Consider the following 26,746-nt stretch of genomic DNA (forward strand, 5'->3'; position numbering starts at 1 on the left):
TTCTTCTTTTCTCTGTCTGTGCATCTCATGTAAATGGCGTCCGCTATGAACATTTGCAAACTTCTTCCCCAATAACTCAGCTTTCTCCTCGTTTGTAATTGCCCGATAGTCTCCATCTATCAAAACTGGGATTTTAACTGATTTTCTTTTCCCACTCATCTTTTTGATCATTGTCCAAACATCATGCAACTCTATTTCTCTTCCAATAGCTGAACTGCCTGAGGATGTCTACAAGCTCATATCCCCTAATACTCACAGCGCCACCTGCTGGCGAAAGGAAATCTGCGCTTTCTGACAAACAGCATCCGATTGACATGACTTTTACACGATGTGGTTTACAGTTGTTATAGAGCAACATAATACATGTTTGAGCGTGTTCTGTAGCGCCACACAGTGGACACAGGAAGCGGTGGACTATTTGCATTTTCCAGCATCAGGTGGCCGCGCAAGCCGGAGTCCCGCCGGCACCACCGACGTGCGGGAGGAGGCGAGGGCCCGTTCATCGCTGCTCGCAGCTTTAATTAGGGCCCGAGCACCGACGTAGTCGGAGCGGAGGACCTATTGTTATTCTAATGTTTTTTATTATTATTATTATTATTATCGTACCAGTTTCATCGCAAAAAGGAGGTGCTTGGGATACTGGGAATCTTTTGAAATTTGGCACAAAATTCAATCGTGGTGAAAATTCCAGTATTATTGGGGTGTCCAGCTGCGGCATGACATTTTGGCTCGATAGCGCCCCCTACAGAGTAGCCCCAACTTTGGGTTTCACCTAGCTGTATGAAATTTGGTAGGTGTGTGGAACGTGATGGGACGTACAAAAAAGTCAAAAGGAGGTATATCCTAAACCAAACAGGAAGTCGGCCATTTTGAATTTTATGACGTTTTTGGACCGTTTCAAGGCACCGTACTTTAACAAACTCCTCCAAGAGATTAAACCCGATTGCCTTCAGATTTGGTCAGTATGCTCTTGAGACCTTGGCAGTGAAACGATACTCAAAGATCAAAAAGTTATCGAACTATGTGTCCGTGGCGTGGCGGCAAAAAAACACCATTTGCCATGAAACAGGAAGTTGTTGTAACTTGGCTGTACATTGCCTAATCTGCTCCAAATTTCTCAGATGTCATAACATCTTGACCCTGAACACATGTATATGACAATTTAGAATCATAGTAATAGCGCCACCTAGTGGCAACAGGAAGTCATAGGTTGTGTACTTTGACACCCTACTGCTCACAGATTAATCGGATCCCTCTCAAATTTTGTCACAAAAGCATTAAGACCTTGATAATGCTTCATTGTGAAAATTGTAGGAAGTTGTCAAAGCGTGGCGACGTGGCGGCTCTGCGAATTTCGATCCTTCGCCATGAACGAATAAACTGATGTAACTCGACTCCGCATCATCAGATCTTTACCAGATTTCACATGTTTGATTAAACTCCAGGCCTGAAGACATCTGCAAGCCAATTTTGAATCATAGTCATAGCGCCACCTACTGGCAACAGTAAGTTAAAGTCTTTATACTTTGGCTTGTTTCTCTAAGTTGGAAAATCAGATCAACATCAAATTTGTTCCACACAAATGTAAGAAGTTCATAATGCCAGTTCTCTAAGCTTTTGATGTTTCGTCGAACGCCGTTGCCGTGGTAACGCAGTCTTCGCCGTGAAAAACGATGGTCATTTGGAGAGGTTAAAAAAGCTCGAAACACAAGCAAACTTGACACACAGATCACAAGGCCAAAATGTAGTTCTATAATATGATTTTATTCAATCAGAGTGTTAAATCGGCTCAATAGCGCCCCCTACAAAATTTCGACGAAGCAGCCCTCGCAGTACGTTTCACATAGATGAACAAAATTTGGTAGGCACATGTATCACATGTGGACTTAAATAAAAGTCTCTTGGGGCCATGCCCTAAACCCAACCGGAAGTCAGCCATTTTGAAATTTGTATGAATTTCTAGTGTCATTTTAGACATTTCCAGGGGCTCTACTTTAACGAACTCCTCCTAGGGAATTAATCAGATCGACTTCAAATTTGGTCAGTACAATCTAAAGATCTTTGTGATGAAAAGTTACTCAAAGGTTGTTGTTTCGTGAAAGGCCGTTGCCGTGGCGACGCATTCTTCGCCACGAAAAACAAAAGTGTTTTTGAGGGGCTAAAAATGCTCAAAACGTAACCAAACTTGTCAAACACATTTAAAATCCTGAATGTAGTTATCTGATGTCATTTTAATGCTTCAGAGCGGCAAGTTGGCTCGATAGCGCCCCCTACAATTTTTTGACGATGCAGCCCTCGCAGTACGTTTCACCTAGCTGTATAAAATTTGGTAAGCAGATGTATCACATGTAGACTTAACAAAAAGTCTTAGGGGTTCATGTTCTAAACCCAACCGGAAGTCAGCCATTTTGAATTTTGTATGAATTTCTCCTGTTTTTTTCCATTTCCATGTGCTGTACTACGAACTCCTCCTAGTGAATTAATCCGATCAACTTAGAATTTGGTCAGAACAATCTAAAGACCATAGCGATTAAAAGTTACTAAAAGCTTGAGGTTTCATCAAACAACATGGACTTGGTGTAGCAGCCATTTTACATGGTTCGCCATCATCCATCAAGCTGTTGTAACTCAACTGTACTTTGTCAAAACTGTCCCAAAGTTGACATGCTTGATTACTGTCATGATTTTAGGGCATCTGCATGCCAATATTAACTCATAGTCATAGCGCCACCTACTGGCAACCACGGACGTAAGCAGGATTCTATAATAACAGCGGCCCGAACACTGATCTTAAAAAAAGGGTTTGTGGACACACCATGAGAAAAAGACTTCTCTGATCTAAATATGTGCAAACTAAGATGCTTGGAGAACAAAAGTTAATCAACAGTGTTTTTCAAACCATGTCAGTGGGCATTAGTATAAATGATCTGTCTAGAGCTTCTACATGAGAATCAGGTTAAATGTTACAATGAATGCTTCACACTACAATCTAAAGTTACAGAAGAGCTTAAAATGAAAACAGTGTTAAATTAAAGTGTTAAAGTAAAAACAAATGACACTGCTGTTCTGTTAACTTTCATGTAAGTCCAAATACAATCAGTAGGACACTGCAGGGAGTTGAACTCCATCCCAGTAACCTGACAGTCTGTTATGTTACAAATACTGAAGCACATTCACACGTTCATTTTCTTAATGATCTTAACAGGCTTACATTTATGATTGTATCGGAGGTACACTCAAAACATTTGAGGCTTAAGACCTGGCAACATGGTCTTGCTATGCTGCTGGTCGACGCAGGAAATATCATCTAACTTGTGCATGCAGTGTATGATGGTCACAGAAATTTATTGCCGCATCAACCAGAGTCCTGCCAGTACCCTCGACGTGTGTGACGTTGCGAGGGCCCGATCAATGCTGCTTGCAGCTTTAATTTAATTTGTAATTCTTATTCAGCCCCTTCCCTCAGAAGGCAGAGCATCCTGAGGGAAGGGGCTAACAAAAGACAAATGTCCAAAGTTAAGAAGATAGCAGCTCACATCCAAACTTCTCCAACACACACACACCATTACATACAATCACAACAAGCTTTGTGTTGTTTGAGTGTACTTCAGTGTGAGAAGCTTTCAGACAGAAGCAGTCATTAGCTCACTACTACTTATGATAACAGCATATTATATTGATTATTATCAGGCAGTAAATGGAGGGGACATAATGCCTTGTGGAAAGACCCGCCCCCTACTCTGCCCTCGATTGGCTCCACCCTTCCAGGCGTTACAGGTGTCTGCTATATGCTAACTTTAGTCTAGCTAAGGTGGAAGAAGAGTGATTTTATTTTTTTGTTCCAGTAGTCCAAAGGTAGGCTACCCGGTCCGGAGATACCAGAAGGCTGAGCACCAACGCAGCAGAGAAACAGACCAGAAATGTAAGTTTTTTATAAGTTTTGTATAATATTTCATCATTAAATTCACCTCTGACAGTCTTTAACTGTGTCGTTGAGAATATTGGCAGCGTGACTGGTCGTTTATCCAGATATTTAGTAAGCTTTTATCAATTTATCTCAAATAATCAGTAAATATAATTAAATTTCCTTCAGAGGATTAGTAAAACCAAATCAAGTTCACCCAGATATTGAGTAAATCAAAATTACTTTTTCTCCGATACTTAGTAAATATAAATCAGTTTTGCTTTAGAAATTGATTTGGATATACTTATTATTATATATACTCTTTTTTTAATTTATTCAATTTTTTTTTATCAAACTTAAAATCTATTCAAATATATTAAGTGTCACTTTATTGCCATCATTTTTAAATATATGTATGTATATGTACGTGTGTGTGTATATATATATACACACAAATAAATGTATGTATATATATAAATATATCCATAATTCTATGTATGTATCTATATAAGGTATATATATATATATATATATATATATATATATATAGAGGCAGTGAGTCATGATTTCAGTGATGAATACATTGTGTTTCCTGTGAGTTCTTCACAATAAAAGCTCCCATTGTGATTGTCTTGTTGAGGTGTTTTAATATGAAGCAGCATCAGCAGGAACTGTTGAGTCAGCATTAGCAGTAACGTGACGCTGCTCTGATCCGTCTGTAGGAGAGTGAACAGGAAACAGTGAGGCTGATATCACTGATCACATGCTGCATCGTTTCCTGTCTATTAGTCATGAGTGTGAATCTATGGAGGACTCTACCACCAACACTATAAAACACTGCACACAGAGACCATTACTGAATATACATTCATTACAGGAATATTGATTTACTACAATTATAATCAATGACTTATGATTAGATTCATTTTTGGGGGATTTTTAACTTGAATGTGTTCGATTTGACAAAGTTCAGGAAACATCATCACGTTTTCTAAACCAAGAGGAAACTTTCGTGGTGTTTTTATTTAAACATGGAGGCCGGTACAGTTCATGCAGTCAATAATTAATAACACATCGATTTATATTTTTCAGTAAGAAGTTTTCTATTTGATTGTAATAATCTTGAACTGTTTTGTGAAATTTCAATGAAATAGTTTTTCAGTTTTATTGTTTCTTCCGTGTGTTTATACCTGAAATGTTGACCTTACATGGTTCAACACGTTTTGAAATATTTTGTCACAAGTTTCAAAATCATTCAAGTATTTTTTTAAATCAAATTCAAACCTGTATTTGTTCACAATCCATTTGTATTTAGTCTGTAGTAGTGTTGCATTCCAGTTGCTGAGCGTTTTAATTTAATGTTATATGTAATGTTAATACGTTTGATGAATGCATTTGGATACTTTTAAATCACTTTTGTGTGTTACTTTATGAAAATATCAAAATAAGACATTTACAAAATAAGTATGTGTTTGGCATTGTAGACACTCTGAGGGATACTTGTCAAAGTATTAGTGATAATGAATAGTAGGGAAATAGATATATATATATATATATATATTTTTACAAATATGTGGTGGTGCCACCTGACATTTTTTAGATGAAGTTAAAAAATACTGTTAAAAATATATTTAACCACTTTGAAAAGTGAACAAATGAGACCTTATTTTGTGAGTTTAAACACATTGTTCACAAATATGCATTACATCCAATTTGAAAAGAGTTATTTGTGGTTGACCCGTGTGTGTGTGTGTGTGTGTGTGTTCTCTGATTTAAAGATACAACAGAAATATTGTAATAAAACACATCATCTCTAATTCAGAGTCCTACCTGAGATCCACAACAACAACAGCAGCATCATCAACAGGTGATCCATGACGTCCAGGTGGACCGTCTCTCTGCCCGTCTGTCTCTCTGATTGTCTCATGTGCTGTCCTCAGTTTATGTCTGCGTACAGGACGAGGTGGAGCTTTACTGAGACTCGTCTTTAGTTTTACAGATCATATTCACATCTTTCCGAACTGCGGTTGTGTGAAACTGATTATATCTGATTTCACAAGAAGCTGCTGACTGACTGCAGACATAGGAATGTTTCCATGACAACCAGGACAGGCTGAGATGTATATCAGATTAATGCTGTCGGTGTTTTCTCATGATTTCCGATAGATGTGTTAACATCAGCAGCTACAGCTACTAACTACGACTACTACTACTACTACTACTAGTCAGGAACTCTAAAATACTTCAATTTATCAGCTGTTGATATGGTGGTATTTGGTTCTTGTTCATTTGAATATTAATCAAAGTTACAAATTGATAGTTTAGTATTAGCAATGTTATGAGTCTACCTTAAATGGCTGAAAGTTTCCTTTGGTAAAAAATGTGATTTCCTGTTAATTACATTGTATCATTTTGATAATAAATAATTACTTTTAGTAGACATTTTCATTCCTTTTTGAACTACTGAACCAACATCATTGTGGTTCCCCATTATTATTGAAATCTAATGTTTTTAAACATTGAGTTCTATTGATAACATTTATTATATTTGTCATTTCCTAACAACCAGACCAGCTCAAACTTCAACATAATGGTGTCCCGTGTGAGGCGTAGTACTGTTTGTAATCATCCATAATAGTGATTTCATAATTGTGAAATATTCATTGGTCAATGCTCTCTCAATGATCTCTTATGGCCCACTACAAGTGTGTGGTGGGGTCTGTTTTCTCTGTTCTTCGGGATGTTTCTGGGTGTCATGTGTGTCCTCCAGTCAAAGTACCGATCCACATTCAGAGTGAACAGTGACGGTTTGAATTCAAGCAGTGACTACAACAACCAGCTATTACTACAACACATGTGCACAAAATAATCACAGAACGTGCTGCTTAAAATATAAGAGTTTACTTCTTTACCATCACTGATTAACACCAATGCTGTCCACGTGTTCACTGAGGGGTTTGTTTGCCCATTTCGTGGAGCTTCAATGATTATTAAATGGATTACCTTCAATTCAGCAATTAAATCATCAATAAATTATATTGTTATATTCAGTTATTCAGCGATTTCAACATTCGTTGCCTTAATGGAAGACTATGAGACTTCTTTAACCCTTGAAATGAGAAATAAAGAGTTGTGTCTTCCTATATTGTTCATTTCATTATCAATTAAATAGTCACAACATTAAGTGTTTGTTCAGGGCGGTCTTAAACAAAAGTTCAAATTCATGTATTTTGCTCCTCTATTAGAGACTTCATTATTTATGTATTTTTTTTTAGGTAAAAGACACACAAAATCACACAGAAAATCAGTTTATATACAAACAAGTTTTATGAAAAAATTGTTTGAACTAACATGAACTAACAGAATCAGAATGTGAGGAATCCTGATTCTGATTTTATTCCCGTTTTCAGGAAAAAAAAGAAAAAAATTTACAAAAAGTAAAAACATTTTAGAAAAGTTCGACAACTTAAATAAATAAACAAATGATGAGGAATGTCTCTTTACTAAAGAAATATAACAGAATGTACAAAATATATATATAAAAAAATATATATATACACACACAAATATAATACTGAATATTTGCATTGACCGTGCATTTAACACCCAGAGACCGAGGGCAGAGAGAAGACGTTGTAGTTTATCAACACAGAACATTTAACAACAGAAACAATCAACCAACCGTCTCCATGAACCGACACTGTAGAAAAATAAAGCTTTACCTGAAGAGGGGAGCAGACATATTCAAAAAAACATATCTTTTCCGACTCCTGATCTGCAGCTTTTCAAACTCAAGGCACTCTGAACATGAACCCTCGACGAGCGTCGAGCCTCTACGAGGAACTGCTCCGTCCCCCGTGAACAGCAGGGGGTCGCTGTGGAGCACAAAAAAAAAATAAACTCTTCCCAGCAGCCAAACGCTGACCAATCAGAGGCTCTGCTGGCTGGGGGAGGAGTCAGGTGTGATGGGGTTGGCGGCGTTGGCGGCGTCCGTGCGCTGCCCGTCGCTGCCAGTCACCCACGTGTGGAGGAGGATCTGCTCCAGGGTCGGCCGGTCTGACGGCTGCTGGCTCAGGCACCAGCCAATCAGCTGCTGGCACTCTGAAGTAAAAACAAACAAGGAGGAGATGAAGAACACTCATCTCTGGTTTTGTTCAAACGTCGATGTAAAAACCTGGTCGCGTGATCTCGTCACGCTCCGGCTCACCTGAGGAGATGATGCGTCTGAAGTAGATCCGTCCTCTCAGGATCTCCTTGTCCTGTTGGAAGGGGATGTCCCCGCACACCATGTTGTACAGCAGCACGCCAAGAGACCACACTGTGGCCGAGCGACCATGGTACCGATGGAACCGGATCCACTCCGGAGGACCATACACCCGCGTGCCTGGAGGGAGGAGAGTTACATCACTACAGGTACAGTGTGTGTCAGAGTGGAGCAGGAAGTGACGGATCACCATCGTGCGGGAAAATACTCCCGGAGACGCTGACGACATTACAGAACCGGTGCATGATGGGACGGTAGTCACTGACCCAAAACACCTTTCCGATATTTTAAAACGTCTAGATTTTCAGAAACAATCCCCACAGCTCTTCAGATTCTCTCAGCTGATCGGACTCACCAGTGAACTCGGTGAAAGCCTCGTCTTTGAGGAGGGCCCCCGAGCCAAAGTCGATCAGTTTGAGCTGCCCGGTCCTCAGGTCCACCAGCAGGTTCTCGTCCTTGATGGCTCGGTGGATAATGCTGCAGCCGTAGCAATGACGCACCGCCTCCAGCACCTGCAGGAAGAAGCCGCGCGCAGCCGCCTCGTCCAGCGCGCCGCGCTCCGTGATGTAGTCGAACAGGTTCTGGCTCAGCTCGGGACGCTCCATCACCATCAGCCAGCCGTCCGCCTACTCCCACCAGTCCAGCAGACGCACCACGCCGTCGAATGCCCCGCCCACTTTCTTCAACATCACCACCTCCAGAGGAACCACAGCACATACAACAGTTATATCTGCATGTATGATCTCACCAGAGAGCCCCACCCCGTCACTCTGTCTCTGCACACGTGCTTCACAGCAACCTGCATGTAAACAAACGCCATCAACACACCGTACAGTTATAACATACTATATAAGAGGGTAGACGATGGCTGAAATGAATTGCAAAAACATTGCTGAAAATACAGAAATGAGGTTGCAAAAAGCTTAATAATTCAAAAAGTTGAAAGATTAGAAATATTATGAGCTGAACATTTACAGAGTTGAACGGTTTCTGTAGCTTAAAAACTGAAGAAGAAGAAGAGATTCAAGCGCGACGGAAGAAATAGTGGAATAAAGATTCGAAGAACAATACTTGGAATGCTGAATCAGCATGGCTGTCATAGACTGCATCATATATGATGAAGAGGCCCAGATGGTGTATATGTGGCACAACAAGTCATATGTCGTTCAGAAAGTACAATAATTGTTTGGGTGTAATGTAAGTTAAGAGAGTTTACTATGTTTCCTATGTGTTTATGAGGAGGAAGTGTTAATTGTAGTTAAAATTGAGGGTACAGCGTTATTTATCATCAGCTACATGTTAGGCAGTAGATCCAGTGGATCGCCAGTAGGTGTCAGTGTTGCGACATAAGCAGTGTCTGTGACGGAGAGCCACACTGAAGTCTCGCGAGGATGAGAATCTCTGTACAGGATAGAAGTAGAACGCGCTGTGGAGCGACTGTACACCTAAATGTATATTTTTGTATGTTACAGAGCACTTTCATTAAATGTGTAGCACCAGATTGAGCCTGTGTGACGTCATTCTGTGCACGCTACACATAGTGCTGGGTCACGTGGTGCATTTCTCCTAAAACTTGGTGTGCGTGTTAGTATGAAGCCAGAGCAGGTGTGTGTCAAGTTTGGTGGCTTTAGCTTGTTCCTTTGGCATGGCTGTCATAGAAGGTTAAGTTTAGAGTTAGAGGTAGGGTTAGGGTTATGTAAGGATTTCTTAAAATTTGTGCTAGGCTCCTGAAATTTTGGGAGCGTATTTCTAGCCCACCATACGACGTTTGTGGTAAGTTTGGTGCTTCCAGCTGCTTCCTTTAGTATATGCTGTTGTCTAAGTACAGGGGTAATAACCACGATCACCAAAACGGTGATCGTCTATAACTTCTTGCAAGTTTGTGCTAAAATCCTGAGATTTTGTGTGTGTGTTCCCAGCACTTTGTGGCACCTTCGTATTAAGTTTGGCATTTGTAGCTACTTCCTCTGGTATGGCTGTCATAGACGGCCGTTGTAATAAATCCCAGGCTGCGTCATATATGATGAAGAGGCCCAGATTACCAAGAGCTATTGTGTAAAGCTCTTGGTCACTTAGTGCTATTCTCCTAAAACTTGGTGTGCGTGTTAGTATGAAGCCAGAGCAGGTGTGTGTCAAGTTTGGTGGCTTTAGCTTGTTCCTATGGCATGGCTGTCATGTGGGCATGAATGATTTGATAGCAAGGGTGTGTTCTGGAGGCTAAGCAAAAACCCTACAGATGGCCATACTGAGCAATTTACTGAGGAGCATGGGGGAATGAATGCCTTCAAGGCTGGAGCGACTGCCCCCCGATTCCTCTACTTCAGGGCGGGGCGGTTCCACGCCATTTCAGCAGGCAGCAGCAGCAGATAACAGGCAAACAGTTTGCCTCTCCCCGAATTGCATGATGAAATACCGTATCTAAATGGCTCTTTTTCCTTCCTTTTCTTTTTTCTAGATATGACTCGCACAAAGATGGTTCACGCTTGCCCTCTCTGTCAGAAAGTATGTGCGGCCATGCCCCACCATCTGAAAAATGAAAGGCCACCTCGAGCTGGACCGTGGTGCTCGGGAGCTACAACAAAAGGCAGCCAAATATCAGGTGACGGTGATGCATCTGGCGCAGTTGAGAGCCTCGAACCCTGCCGTCCCCATGCACACGGAGATGGACTTGAGTCCAGAACATGAGCACGATGAGGAGGCGGTGGAGGAACCCCGTGATAGCGGGATTTTGGAGGCCAGCAGGCTAATGGAGCAGTCTAACATCTTCTGAAGTAAAAACACAGTGACATCTGATGAAACTATTACAAATACATAAAATATAGGGATTGAGGTGGAGACGAGGAGTTACCTGATAAACTATTAAAAGTACAAAGAATATACAGATTGAGATGCATACAAGTAAACATTTTAAATGTACGTCCTAATCACTCTTGACAAGTTCAACAGTAGACGGGGGATATGTGGCTACAAATGGGAGGTCAGAGGTCCCTGCTGTAGCTTGAGTTTGCTCAAAGGGCCTGTGACATTTTCTAAGAGAGGTCCTAGAGTGCCCTCTGCTGGCCAGAGCTAGGAACAGCAGAATCAAACTGCTGTCTGTCAAAAGTCCTACTGCGTGCTTCGCGTGGAAGCTTGTCTTATAGAGCAGAGCGAGGGTGTCTGCCCCGTAAAGAACCCTTCTACGTCCAGCGTGTCACTTTCAGGGAACCTGTCACCCGTAAAAGCGGTGGTGCCCAGGAAGTCACAACAGAGGTGAAATTGCTGGTCGATTTCACTCTTGATTGAGTCACTGTGATTGTTCAGAGTGACTAGAAATGTGCATTCTAAACATTTAGAATGTCTAGATAGCCCATGTCTAGTTAACGAATGTACGATTGATCCTCAATAAACGTTTCAGAGAGCAGGTATGAATTTGTCACACACTTGCCCATGGCAGCATAGTCACGTGCCTTACGGGTTTGGTGAGCGAAACTCTAGGCTCTAGGCTATCAAGAAAAGAAAGAGGACAGGAGTGGGGTTGTATTGAAGACCAACTCTGACTGGATGATCTGTGAAACCTGACACTCTGAGTTGAAGAGACCACCACCTGACCTGGGAGTGTCTAAGAGTGTCGGAGAAAGTACAAAAAAATTAAATGCAAAGATTTTTTTTCCGGTTTCATACTACAATATCAACAAGGCCATCTTTCCATCTACATGGACTGGAGAGGGAACGATGAAAATGTGAAAAGGAGTGTGCAGGATGGCGAGAGAGGAAAAGTATGATGGCATGGAAGAGAGGGGAAGGATAAAGGTATGAAGAGACATGAAATAACGTCAGAACGAAAACAATCTATCACATCTGTCTTTTCTCTGATAATGATCAACAAGTATGCCCAACAAATGGAAATGCTTGAGAAAAATGGTTGCTAATCTATTTCTGGTCAAAACAACTCAAGTCAAAACCTCTAGCATCCCTAAAACATGGGGGGAAATAATGAAAGTGATAAGAATATTAACATTTACGTTATCTCATCATTGTCTGTTCTTTAAATTTCCATGATGACAGCGGGCTCACTTTGGGGGTCACGTTGCCCCCCTGAGCTGCTCAGCCAATCAGAGTATGGGGTTTGGTAAAGCTTCTCAGAACGGCCCACCTCTGGCCTGTCGACACTCATCTTCAGACACGGTAAAAGCAGGTCCCTCTCTCTCTGTGTTTACCTCCGTTACTTTTAATGGAAATAGAATGAAAAAAAGTGTGACACCTCTCTGCAATTAGCGCAATCATTTGCGCCCTGTCAGTTATGTGAACTGATACAGTAGTGTGTCAGTGGAATTATTCATTAGAATTAGTTGCTTCGCCTGGTTTAAGTGTTTGAACCGTCAAAGTTTTCCTGTTTTGTCACGCTTTTAGAAAGTTTGGACTTTAAAAAGGCATTACATGTTTACCCCAAACGTTTGCGCTGATTCAAGACGGGGGGAGGAGGGGGGGCTGCGCCATTGTTAGAGGTGTTAGAGGAGGTTGCTGATTCATGAAGCATATCGGGTCAGAGTTAGGTAAGGGTGTGATAACCACCATGACTGAATCGGTTTCCTATCACAGACAATCTTTCTGCTTTGACGGTGTTTCTCCAAACTTTATTCTTTCCAGATTGCTCAAGTGAAGAGAAGACAATGGCAGAAGAAACTAAGAAGTAAGATTTGGTTGTGTCGTTAATGTTCCCTTCAGTGGATTTCTCTGCATTTTGAGTTGAAGAATTCCTTATTTCAATGTTAATGAAATGTTCATTTCAATAATAATTCAATGTCCAACCTTTTGACATCATCTTGAAGGTCCCCAGAGGATGGACTTTCAGGGGATAATATCTCAGTGTTGCTCTCAAAGTCCAGGCTTGTTTCCTATAAGGGAAAAACAAAACAATATAAAGCACTGGCAGTAGTTACTGTTATACAGTTAGGTCCATAAATATTTGGACATTGACACAATTTTCATCATTTTGGCTCTGTACACCACCACAATGGATTTTGAATGAAACAATCAAGATGTCAGCTTTAATTTGAGGGTATTTAGGTGCCAATCAGGTGAACGGTGTAGGAATTACAACACATTTTATATGTGGCCCCTCCTTTTTAAGGGACCAAAAGTAATTGGACAATTGGCTGCTCAGCTGTTCAATGGCCAGGTGTGTGTTATTCCCTCGTTATTTCATTGACAAGGAGCAGATAAAAGGTCTAGAGTTCATTTCAAGTGTGGTATTTGTGTTTGGAATCTGTTGCTGTCAACTCTCAATATGAAGTCCAAAGAGCTGTCACTATCAGTGAAGCAAGCCATCATTAGGCTGAAAAATCAAAACAAACCTATCAGAGAGATAGCAAAAACATTAGGTGTGGCCAAATCAACTGTTTGGTACATTCTTAAAAAGAAAGAACGCACTGGTGAGCTCAGCAACACCAAAAGACCTGGAAGACCACGGAAAACAACTGTGGTGGATGACAGAAGAATTATTTCCCTGGTGAAGAAAAACCCTTCACAACAGTTGGCCAGATCAAGAACACTCTCCAGGAGGTAGGCGTATCTGTGTCAAAGTCAACAATCAAGAGAAGACTTCACCAGAGTAAATACAGAGGGTTCACCACAAGATGTAAACCATTGGTGAGCCTCAAAAACAGGAAGACCAGATTAGAGTTTGCCAAAAAAACATCTAAAAGAGCCTGTACAGTTCTGGAACAACATCCTATGGACAGATGAGGCAAAGATCAACTTGTACCAGAATGATGGGAAGAGAAGAGTATGGAGAAGGGAAGGAACTGCTCATGATCCAAAGCATACCACCTCATCAGTGAAGCATGGTGGAGGTAGTGTTATGGCGTGGGCATGTATGGCTGCCAATGCAACTGGTTCCCTTGTATTTATTGATCATGTGACTGCTGACAAAAGCAGTAGGATGAATTCTGAAGTGTTTCGGGCAATATTATCTGCTCATATTCAGCCAAATGCTTCAGAACTCATTGGACGGCGCTTCACAGTGCAGATGGACAATGACCCGAAGCATACTGCGAAAGCAACCAAAGAGCTTTTTAAGGCAAAGAAGTGGAATGTTCTGCAATGGCCAAGTCAATCATCTGACCGGAATCCAATTGAGCATGCATTTCACTTGCTGAAGACAAAACTGAAGGGAAAATGCCCCAAGAACAAGCAGGAACTGAAGACAGTTGCAGTAGAGGCCTGGCAGAGCATCACCAGGGATGAAATCCAGCGTCTGGTGATGTCTATGGGTTCCAGATTTCAGGCTGTCATTGACTGCAAAGGATTTGCAACCAAGTATTAAAAGTGACAATTACATTGATGATTATGTTAGTTTGTCCAATTACTTTTGGTCCCTTAAAAAGGAGGGGCCACATATAAAATGTGTTGTAATTCCTACACCGTTCACCTGATTTGGATGTAAATACCCTCAAATTAAAGCTGAAAGTCTGCACTTGACGCACATCTTGATTGTTTCATTTCAAATCCATTGTGGTGGTGTACAGAGCCAAAATGATGAAAATTGTGTCAATGTCCAAATATTTATGGACGTTATATAACACTGACTGTACCGTTACCACAGCAAACATTACTGCTTCATATTGTTGTCAGGATAGTTTGTTAAGTTGATGAAAATGACTTGTTTTATATTAGAAATAACCCGTTAATTAGCTTACTGGTTTCTTGTCAGTTAATAGAGAGATGAAGTCACGCCCTTGCCGGTGTCCTGTGGGACTTTATAAATACTATGTATAGCAGCTAACTGTGAGAGATAAATGTATATTTCATCCCGTTTGAATTGTGCCATGAATTACACATATGTTTGTGATTTTAATATTTAATTTTGCAAGTCAAGAAAGTCTCAGATCGTCATACATTTGTCATAGTATCATTTAGTTTTGTGTGAAACCGATCAGTGAACTACATCTCTGGTCTAGCATCATGCAGGTCAGCCGCACGGTCGTTACCGTGGCTAGCTAGCTAGCTAGCTAGGTAACTTAGCTACATTCATCTACAAATGTACCTATCTAACATGTGTTTTATCCTGCTACTGTTTTTATCAGCAAAGAATGGGAAATACCTGTTGTTCATGCAAGTACAGTCTTTTTTACAGTCTTACAGTTCAACACTTTGACAACAAAATGCTATGTTCTTGACTTAGAAATTAATATTTTACATTGACAAACATCATATGTGTAATTCATTCAGAAAATTCCACAGTCACGGCCGGCACGTGGTGCCCGTAGGCCCAGCAAGTGGACGTGGCGTTTGGTAGTTTAACACTTACATGTACACTTTACATGTCTAGGGATAATACAAAATAGGCCAATTTGTTTTAGATGCTTTCGAAACAGGTCTTCAAAATCTCAATATAAGTAAATATTTTGCAGCCTTTGTTTCTTCATAACGCATGTAATACTTGACAATTTCTTTACAGTGTTTGTATTAAGGCAATAAAGTAGTCCATGAATATGAGATATGAGTTGACAGATAATTACAAAGCCTCTTCATTGTAGATGTTTGATTATGGCGGTTTTGGTACACCTACAGTATATGAGCATATATATGACTTACACATGTTGTCTTTTTAATTCTTCAAGTTAATTTTATTTGTTTGCCCTCTGGCGTTTTTGAGAATAATGCAGCGCTTAGCATAGAGTATAAACGCCTCAGTTCATGCTAGGAGCTCGCGCTACGGCGCGAAGCGAGAGTATAAACAAAGTTTAGGGTCACGTGGTCAACCGGAAAGAGCCGGACTTCGCCTCTCTGTATGACGAACGTTAGCGTTAGCAGCTATGCTAGCGTTAGCACTTCGCTAGTATTAGCAAGTCAATAACACAGTTTTACTTTGATTCACCGGGAAAAAGTTTGCTCTTCTTGCTAAATTTGAATCTTGTTTGAGTTAGAACCCAATTGCAACGCCATTGTAAATGAGAAAGCTTAATTTTTCACGTTGAGTATAGAAACACACTTTGTTACTCACCGGTCAAGACTCAAGAGAACAATGTAGAAGGTCTGTTTAGTTCCGGAGTGAGGTTAAGATGAGGCGTTTAAGGGTACTTGGAAATTCAAGAGTCAAAAAAAATTGATACATCATGTCTTTTACTTTTCATACAACATGTACACATCAAAATATATAAACGTGCTCTTTAACCATAAAGCAAGAGTACTTTGTCACAGTTGATTTTATACACTTTTGCTCTGGGTTTATAATGTCTAATACTCACCTCATCACTGCTTCTGCTTGACTCAGCAGTTCAAGGTGGATAATCTTTTAGAATTTTGAGAATTCTTTCCATTTTTTAAACTATTTATACAGTCAAACCTTAAATTGTTTCAGGCCCTAGATTCATTAACACAGAGCCAAGAGGAAAATATTGTACTTTTACTGCACTACCTTTGTCCAACAGCTTCACTTTCTTTTCAGATTGAAAAGCTTGAACTGTACTGCTGAAAACTGTCGGAAGCTAAACTGTATTATCTAAAGAAGCTAAGAGCTGAATTACAATGCAGGAAAAGCTTGAAGCTAAACGATTTTACTGTCAAAGTTATAGTAGTAGTGGTAGTAGTAGTAGTAATAGTAGAAGTAGTATAACTATTAGTAGTTTTAGTAGTAACAGTAGTAGTAGTAGTAGTAGTAGTTGCAGTAATAGTAGTAGTAATAGCAGTTGTAGTAGTAGCAGTAAAAGTGGTAGTTGTACTATACATAGTATTAGTCATAAAAGTATTCATATAATATATAGTCATATTAAAAGTAGTAGTAGTACTAGTAGTAACAGTAGTGGTATTTGTAGGAGTAGTAGTAGTAGTAGTAGAAGTAGAAGTAGAATTATTTTTCCCAAGGGGCGACATTAGAGACTGAGAGACTGAACTCAATCCTGCTCAATATTATTCCAACCCTTTATAAAAAGCAGTAAATTGTATGGTTTTGATAAGCTGCGAGTGGTAAGAGTAAATATTATGATCAGTGGTGGAATGTAACTAAGTATATTTGCTTAAGTACTGTACTCATGTACAAATTCAAGGTACTTTACTTGAGTCTGGCAGCTTAAGTGCTACTTGCACATTACAATTTTCCAAACTCTTCCTAACTAACAACAGAGTATAAGGGAGTAAAAATGAGCTCCACCTGAAACATCTGCAGCAGGAATAATGATCCAAACAAATATGTAATATCCATATATAATAGTAAAACACTGACAGGGATCATGTTTCTGATAAATTTGTACTTTTATTACTATTGTTTATAGTCCTGTGACCTCATGTTCAGTTCTTCAGTTCAGTGAACGATGCTCTGAAGTCAGGTTGAATGTGTGAGGTGAGATGTGAAGAACAGCTGACAGCTGATCGTCAGTGAGAGAGGATCTGGATCTGAATTTGTTAAACTTCATCACGGAGAAGGTTTGTTCACATATGGAGGTCGATCCAAAGAGAACCAATGTCTTCTGAGCGTGTTGCTTTTGCAGTTTAGCTAGCAAAGCCTCAGATGTCCGTGTCCGCTCAACACATCCCACGTATCCAAAATGACCTGGCCCAGCTCCGGCGTAAGCTCGGCATGGCGGAAGAAACATGTCGGGCTGAATCCGGTTGCCGACTCGGCTGTGATACGGCCAGCTGATACACCGGTCCTCTTCCGGGGGAATGTGATTGCAGTGACGCTGCTGCTCGCACACATCCACGAACATACTAACGTACGTAAATTGAGATACACAATTATAAAACAGCAACAGTCGCCTTCAAAATAAAAGCAATACAGCTGTATTCCGTGCATGATGTACAATTATTTACATTTTATTCCTAATTTCCCATTGACGTCCCACAGCCAACGGGCCGGGTATGGCCCGCCGGCCGTTGAATGCCCAGATCTGATTGGAGAAGGTCATGGAATACATCTGTATGCCCCGTACTACATAGATACCGCCCTCATTAAATTTAGTGGCAAACTCTTCCCTTCCGAAACTGTGGCCAATACATTCTTTTCAGTTGACGCTGGTACCGCAACAGTAGAGTCAAACTCCCAGGCCACCACCTGGGGTGCTCCTATACCACCACAACACAAGAAAACATGAGGAAATTTGGCTTTGGAGGCTTTGTCCTCCAAACTAAATTTGGAAATAGAAACACATAGTTTCAGACAGATGACAGATGACTTCTGTTTGGAAATACCGATTGCTAAGCAAGATATAGCCATAATGTTTCAAAAAATTCTGGCAATTTCATTCATCTTTAAAAAAAACAACTTTGAGACATAGGCTAATTTGTGACATGTTTTCTTAATATCACTCGATAATTTATAGGTTAACTTACGATTTGAATCATCACATTTTGAAAAGAGCAACAGTCACCTCTTACAACTTGCATCAGGCTGGACACAGCGTACCACAGAGAACATCTGTGCAGTCACTGAGCCTTTTCATCCCACCGCTTTGGACCTTGTGTGTGTGTGTGTGTGTGTGTGTATGTGTGTTTTGTTTTTGTTTCTTTGCCAGTCACAAATTAACATTGCTAGCTAGATATCTCGGTTAGCAATCGTTATTTCCAAATATCAAACATCTATCTCTTGTTTTAGGTAAACTGTAAGAACTCTTTAATACGAAACACTAGTTTCTAATAATAATGTGCTAAAGAGGCAACACACTGTGAAATAAAAGAAATGTTACAGATAAAAACGTGTAGGCTACTGGCCTACTCCTTAACTTATCCTATAACTTTGTGTGTATTGTATTATTTCAGAATGGCGTTACAAAAACTTCTCTGGACTAAGCCCCCAACGCCTTATTTCAAGCCGCCGCCAATTCACGTATGTGTGTATATACACACATACGTGAATTGGCGGCGGCTTGAATAGATATCTCGGTTAACGATTGCTAACCGAGATATCTAGCTAGCAATGTTAATTGTTTTTAGCAATTTCATGGTTTTCGTCATTAATATATATATATATATATATATATATATATATATATATATATATATATATATATAGAGAGAGAGAGAGAGAGAGAGAGAGAGAAAGAGACAGAGAATTAGAAATTAAAATATTATTTCACATGACCTTCTACAGGGGGATACACAGATGTGTCTCTGTCTTTGGAGGGAAGCTGCTGGGGACAGTAAGCTGCAGATTGGGACACGTATCAAGGTGTCCCATCTTAAAGGCACGCAGACTGACTATGGAATGCAGCTGCAGTCCACGAACTATACCAAAATTGAGGTAGGCCTACTTGGTTGTTGCTGTTGTATTTATTATTAATTTTTTTTAAATAACATTGACATTTGTTTTTTTAGACAATTCTTTTTACACAATCACATCTTCAAAATACACACAGTGAAGTCTGCTGAAGTGATGTAAATAAAATGTATTTGAAGTGACAATAAAAAAACAAATATGAACAAAGGGTGACATTTAAAATGAATAAGCAGCACCTACGGGCTGTGTAGTTTATTTGGATTTAAAAAATGGTAAAAAGTACGATTGATGTTTGGGTGATTGGTGACAGAGGGAGAATATCTAACAGAAGGGTATATGTCTACATTTCTCACGACAGGAGGTCAGCTCTGAAGACGTGGTGGGGGCATTGGGCGTGATGGACGTCGAGGGTGAGCCAGGCACCCTGAGCCTCCTCCTAGATGACGGTCGGACAGTTCTGATTGCAGAAGCTCTCTGGACACCAATCGAACCACACATGATTGAACCCCCAATCCAAGTATCAATAAAATTGACGGGCAATCGTGTCGGAACGATAGAAATTGTAAAATAATACATTGTTTAATGTTGTTGTATTCGCGTTCCTTAAAGTTGTTATTATAATGTAATAGTTGTGTATTCCATTTTTCATTGTGGTGTTATTTATGTCACTTCATATTCAACTGTTTTTATATCTATGAATTGTTATATATCCCATTAAATACAAATATTTAAATTCAAACTCTGCCTTAGTAATGGTGTGTGTTGTTTCACGTGAACTTCATTTTTAATTTAAATGCTGTGATGCTTATATGTGATGCATATTTTCTATAGACGTTTATATGCGTCTGAGTCAAGCCGGGTCCGCAGAGCATGTTGGAGAACCAAACGGAGGGCGGGAGGTCTGCGGAGTCCCCACGGCAGAGTGCCAGCCATCAGCCGCTGTACAGTGTGTCGTACTCCTGCGGGTGTGGAGCCTTCAACATGCTTTGGGGGACCCTGCTCTCCTCTAACCCGCTATGACTGCCTCTAAAGCCCCGGCAAAATACATCCAAGCAACACATTAATATCATAATACGCACATGTTATTATAGTCAGATATATCGTGCTTTAGAGAGGCAGTGATATTAGAAACCCGTCTATTTACACATTCACGCCGTCGATGATTTATAGCCAGTTGTGATGGTAATACATCGTAAATAATAGTACTTTCTGCATTTGGCAGCTTCAACTGTTTCTTTTAGCCTAGATTAGGCTATGTGTTTAACTTCTTCGTAGGCTATCATACTCTTTTTTCACTATTGCCTACATAAAGATTTCCTTACTTATGGATCACAGTCGTCAGTTATTCTGCCTCTGTGTATTCTCTGATTAGGACTAACAAACAATCCAATTTTTGTTGGTTGATTCTCTCTGTTGTGTCAAGTAGTTTTCTTTTTCTTAAAGCATATTTCCTCGTTTCTTCTCTCCTCGCATGATTTCCTTGAGGAGGGACTAAGACGCAAGGAAAGGACCCAAGTAAGGGAAACGGGGATGCAATTAAGAGACTTGGGATGTACCCATAAACTATCATAACAAAGACAGAAACCCCCATTTGTAGGAGCAGATCGGCTAAGTAGAGAGCAGGGCCGCCTTTCAATCAGACGTCATCTGTTCGATCCCCTGCTCTGCTAGTCTCATGTCAATGTGTCCTTGAGCAAGACACTTAAGCCCAAAATTGCTCCCTTAGCTGAGCCTATGGTAGATAGATACTGAATTGTAAGTCGCTTTGGATAGAAGCGTCTGCTAAATGACTGAAATGTAATGCTTTGAATGCTTTTGCCATTGAGTGTTGTGTTTTTGTTACCATACCCCGTATCCCTTGGCTTGCCTTACTCTGACGATACGGCTGTCAGATTGAGAGATGACGAGTTTATCTATTGTCCGTATGAAGCAGACATCGGTGAAACAACAATATAAAACAAATAGTGGCCCAAATAGATCATACAAAGCAAAGGAGCGATGCTGTCTAGCATACAACGGTGGTCACAGTGGTGATATGTTATCATATTCAAAATATTGTTGTCATACAAACATTAGGAAAAAGCCTTCGGAGCGCTTTTCCATTGAAAGGGTGGGTTGAAGCGCTGTCCAGCGCCCTGCGGCTGATGTGTGGAGACAGGCCCTTAGAATAAACTAAATTAAGATACATGAGCCGTCCTTTCTTCTGAAGCGTAAAATGAAGCGATGTCTGTTTCTGATGACGGCCGATCAGCTGATCACAGCTGTCAGCTGTAGAGACTTTTCAGAAGTTTGTGTCTGTACACATGATCACTGTACTTAATAATAGTAACTAATAATACTAATAACTAATAAATACACACAGTTTTCATCACTGTCAGAGTAGAGATGTGTTATATATACTGTTACCTCTTGAACAAACTGTGTCCTGCTTACAAGCTCAGGACCGATACCGACGGAATGCGTTTGTCATTTTTATGAATTATTTGCGTCTGTACGTTTTGAATTTCTGATTGTGACGTCATTATTGAATGACACAGAATATTATTATGGTTTCTCTTTTGATGTACCCTATATCCGAAAAACTTTCAGGTCTAGCCGTAGTACGTAGGAAATATCAATTACCATAATATCACTCATCGCTAGCACTACTAATACGAGTCTAGCAGAACAAGCGGTCAATTACAGGATCCAAGGTTATTGAGTGCACTGAAACAAATTCCTAATCAACTGCGGTTAGTACATACATTATTGAATAATGATGAAACTGTTGGTAAACTGTTGCAATTTTGAACTATGCATTATTATTTGCATTGCTGCCACTATTACTGAAGCAATATGCCTTTAACCATGAAGCAGAATATGACTACCAACTCAGGGTAATATTTTATCACGATAAAAAAACAGGAATACATAATAATTCTGCTAGTATGTTGAATTTCAATTGATTTAATTAAAATACATTTATTTTTTGTCAAGTCCAAGGTTTATTTTGTCTTCTGGAAGATTCTTTCTTCTAAATGACAAAACAGACTATTGTACAGATTATAAAGCACGAAAGCATTTAAACTGCACTGCTGAAAACCCTTCTATTGAAACGTCTAACTATGGTGTTTGTAGCTGAAAGGATGAGAAAGAAGAAGGCTTTGAACGTTGAAGAAGTTTAACAAGATTTGAAGATTTTCTCCATAGATATCCCATACAAAACAAATTGCAAAAAGCTTAATATTATAAATAGTTTAAAGATTACAAATATGAAGTCATATCACCCTCTCCTGAAAGAGCTGAACATTTTGATATTCTAATAGTTTCTGTGGCTTAAACAATGTCAGCAGTAGTGATATTTGTAGTAGTAGTAGTAGTAGAAGTTGTAGTTGTAGTTGTAGTAGAAGTATTGTTTAAAGTATCATAATGTTAGATAAACACAAACAGGTTATTAAATGACAGGCTTCATCAGAAGCATTTCAGTTGGAATTCATTCAGTGGGGCTTGTATTTTAAAATGGTGTGTGTGTGTGTGTGTGTGTGGGGGGGGGGGGGTCCTCTAAAAGTCCCTAATATCTGAATGACTGTATGACAGAGAGACACACACACAGAGAGAGAGAGACACACACAGAGAGAGAGAGAGACACACAGAGAGAGAGAGACACAGAGAGAGAGAGAGACACACAGAGAGAGAGAGACACAGAGAGAGAGAGAGACACACAGAGAGAGAGAGAGACACACAGAGAGAGAGAGAGACACACAGAGAGAGAGACACACAGAGAGAGAGACACACAGAGAGAGAGAGAGACACACAGAGAGAGAGAGACACACAGAGAGAGAGAGACACAGAGAGAGAGAGTGAGGCTTGTGTCTGTGAGTCTGTGTGTTTATAAACATCAGTAATTAGCTCAAGCACGAACACCTGTGAGCCTGACAGCCTTTTCATCAGAAAAAGACTGGAAAACACCTGTCAAACAAAACCACAAACCCCATAACCATAGCCCCTATTTTTCCAATATTAATACTGGAGAGGGAGGATGACTTGAAGAACAGATCATGCGAAAAATTGGATCTGTAGTGTAAAAAAAAGTGCCTTCAATGGCGATTTAGAAATGGGGTACGGTTGTCTGTGCAAGACTTTTTTGAAGTACGTTTTAACATTGGGGTCTATGGAGGAGAAAGTTGGTTTTCCTCTCAATTAAAGGCAATTAAAGGCTTTTGTTCCAAATGTGTTCCACAGTCATTTGTCTACGACAAGGACAAGATTAGCTACGTTTCCATCCAAAAATTATGCATGAAGAGTGAAAATTGAGGAGTCAGTCGCAAAAGACAAATATTTTTTTCACAGGAATCTCAAGCTCCTCTTCACTCTAGCGGTGACATCACGCACTCTAAGCTGCGCCATACACACCCATTATAAAAGCAGAAAAGGACTGAAAAACACATAAAAGCAAAAATGCTACTATTCAAAAAGTGTAAAAGATATCAAAATGATTATAACAATCATTGATCAGGGTTTTCTCAACATTTGAAAGTTGAAATGGTGTCTGTAGCTGAAAGTATGAGGAAGTAGAAGGATTTGAAAGTTGAAGAAGTTTAAGAGGATTTAAAAATATTCTCCATAGACATCCCATTCAAAAAATAGGTTGCAAAAAGCTTAATAATTCAAAAAGTTGAAAGATTAGAAATATTATGAGACATAGCACACATGAGCTGAAAAAGCTGAACATTTACATAGTTGAACGGTTTCTGTAGCTTAAAAACTGAAGAAGAAGAGTTTCAACAAACTAGAAAATGCATTTCCTGCTGAAAATGCATTGGAATGCTGAAAGCTGAAAGCTGAAATGAATTGCAAAAACATTGCTGAAAATACAGAAATGAGAGACTACCTGTCTGAAAAATGTTGAAGCCCGAAAGCATTTAAACTGCACTGCTGAAAACCCTTCTATTGAAACGTCTAACTATGGTGTCTGTAGCTGAAAGTATGAGAAAGAAGAAGGCTTTGAAAGTTGAAGAAGTTTAACAAGATTTGAAGATTTTCTCCATAGATATCCCATTCAAAACAAATTGCAAAAAGCTTAATAATTAAAAAATGGTTTCCACCATAACAGGCACCAATGACCTACTGGACACAACTTTGAGCAGCTCAGCTCAGCCGGGGGCTCGTCAGTACCTCCACACCGTCCTTCACCCTGGACACTCCTTCAGGAGAGAGTCCAGCCCCATCTCTTTCACATTTTAGGGATCATTTTATGAACAGATTTATATTCTGGGTCACAGATCTTCTAAGAAAAATAAGACAGAATGTTATTTAATGTCTGGTGTCTTTTATCTCTCGTCTCTTTCATCTTCTATCATCTCTCCAGACTCTGTCAGGCTGGTGAATGGGACTAGTCTGTGCCCAGGCAGACTGGAGGTGAAGTCTAACCAGTCTAACAGGTGGTGGTCTTCAGTGTGTGAAGATGACTTTGACCAAAAGGATGCAGAGGTGGGCTGTAGGGAGCTTGGCTGTGGAGCTCCATCAGTCCTCCAGGGGGCGCTCTATGGAGAAGTGGAGGCTCCAATGTGGACCAAAGAGTTCCAGTGTGGAGGCCATGAGTCTGCTCTCCTGGACTGTAGAAGCTCAGGCTCAGATAGAAACACCTGCTCACCTGGCAAAGCTGTTGGACTCACCTGCTCAGGTAGAATTTGGCAACAAGCTACAGCCACCAAACTTGACACACACCTGCTCTGGCTTCATACTAATACGCACACCAAGTTTCAGGAGAATTGCACCACGTGACCCAGCGCTATACACCATCTGAGCATCATATATCTATATCTATATATATATATATATATATATATATATATATCTATATCACTTTATATATATATATCTATATATATATATATATATATATATATATATATATCTATATAGATATATATATATATATATATCTATATAGATATATATATATATATATATATATCTATATAGATATATATATATATATATATATATATATATATATATATATATATATCTATATCACTTTATATATATATATCTATATCTATATATATCTATATATATATATATATCTATATAGATATATATATATATATATATATATATCTATATAGATATATATCTATATAGATATCTATATATATAGACATCCTAAGCAGATGGCTGCATTTTTTGCAATTGATAACATCCCATTGGTTGCCACACTTAGTGTACCGTCCACTGTATCTACAATAGCAGAGCCTGCAATTTTCAGGCCTTCTCCTGCCGCAAAGAATATGCCCTGGATCAAACTCAAGTTTGTTAATTCATATGATTTTCTGTTCATGCAGATAGGGATACAGTTTCCAAACCCTATTTTAAATTTCCATCTGTTGGTGAGGGTCACAGTATCTTCTCTAAAGATAATGTCGCTGTGTGGATTATGTGCTTTTGGCTGTATCCACGACAGTTCTGTTTCCCCACATACCTCTGTCCATAACTGGTAGCCCCTTTTCCATCTTAAATCCCAAGGCACTGGGCTAGGCCAATTCGTTGAATCTCTCACTATGTTTCTAGCACTTGTCTCCAATTGTACAGCATTTTTACTACACCGGGTGGCCCATAATCCAGTGGTATTATTGTATTATGTATGAGCTAATACAGTTCACGCATATGGTCCCGTTTTTGTATCGGGGATAGGCTTGCTGTGGACTGAAGAGCAACTGGTTTTATATATATATATATATATATATATATATATATATATATATATCATTATAGAGATATATATCTATATATATATAGATATATATCTATATAGATATATATAAATATATATCTATATAGATACATATGTTTATATAGATCTACAGTGCTATAAAAAGTATTTGCCCCCTTCCTGGTTTTTTATTTTTTTGCATATTTGTCACACTTAAATGTTTCAGATCATCAAACAAATTTTAATATTAGACAAAGATAACCCGAGTAAAGACAAAATGCAGTTTTTAAATGATGATTTAATTTATTAAGGGAGAAAAGCTATCCAAACCTACTTGGCCCTATGTGAAAAAGTAATTGCCCCCTAAACCTGATAACTGGTTTTGTCACCCTTGGCGGCAACAATTGCAATCCAGCGTTTGCGATAACTGACAATGAGTCTTTCACATTGCTGTGGAAGAATTTTGGCCCACTCTTCTTTGCAGAATTGTTTTAATTCAGCCACATTGGATGGTTTTCGATCAGAAACAGCTTGTTGAAGCTCACGCCACAGCATCTCAATCAGATTTAAGTCCAGACTTTGACTAGGCCACTCCAAAACCTTCATTTTGCTTTTGTTGAGCCATTCAGAGGTGGACTTGCTGGTGTGTTTTGGATCATTGTCCTGCTGCATAACTTAAGTGCGCTTGAGTTT

General features: G+C 39.5%; 1 long non-coding RNA gene and 1 pseudogene across 1 annotated transcript; both read right to left on the minus strand.

Annotated features, from left to right (window-relative positions):
* Positions 1 to 7,208: 7,208 nt before the first annotated feature.
* On the minus strand, positions 7,209 to 8,884 carry LOC137868514 (serine/threonine-protein kinase pim-3-like; annotated as a pseudogene).
* A 20-nt stretch (positions 8,885 to 8,904) lies between these two features.
* LOC137868509 (uncharacterized) lies at positions 8,905 to 16,243 on the minus strand. Its single transcript, XR_011102223.1, has 3 exons — positions 16,153 to 16,243; positions 12,957 to 13,042; positions 8,905 to 8,967 (listed from the first exon to the last, which is right to left on the minus strand). It is a non-coding gene; the product is annotated as an uncharacterized lncRNA (long non-coding RNA).
* Positions 16,244 to 26,746: the final 10,503 nt, after the last annotated feature.

The sequence above is a fragment of the Cebidichthys violaceus genome, unplaced genomic scaffold, assembly GCF_023349555.1.
Source record: "Cebidichthys violaceus isolate CVI_PGR_0920_01 unplaced genomic scaffold, fCebVio1.0.p SCAF_114, whole genome shotgun sequence".
In the NCBI taxonomy this organism is placed as follows: domain Eukaryota; kingdom Metazoa; phylum Chordata; class Actinopteri; order Perciformes; family Stichaeidae; genus Cebidichthys; species Cebidichthys violaceus.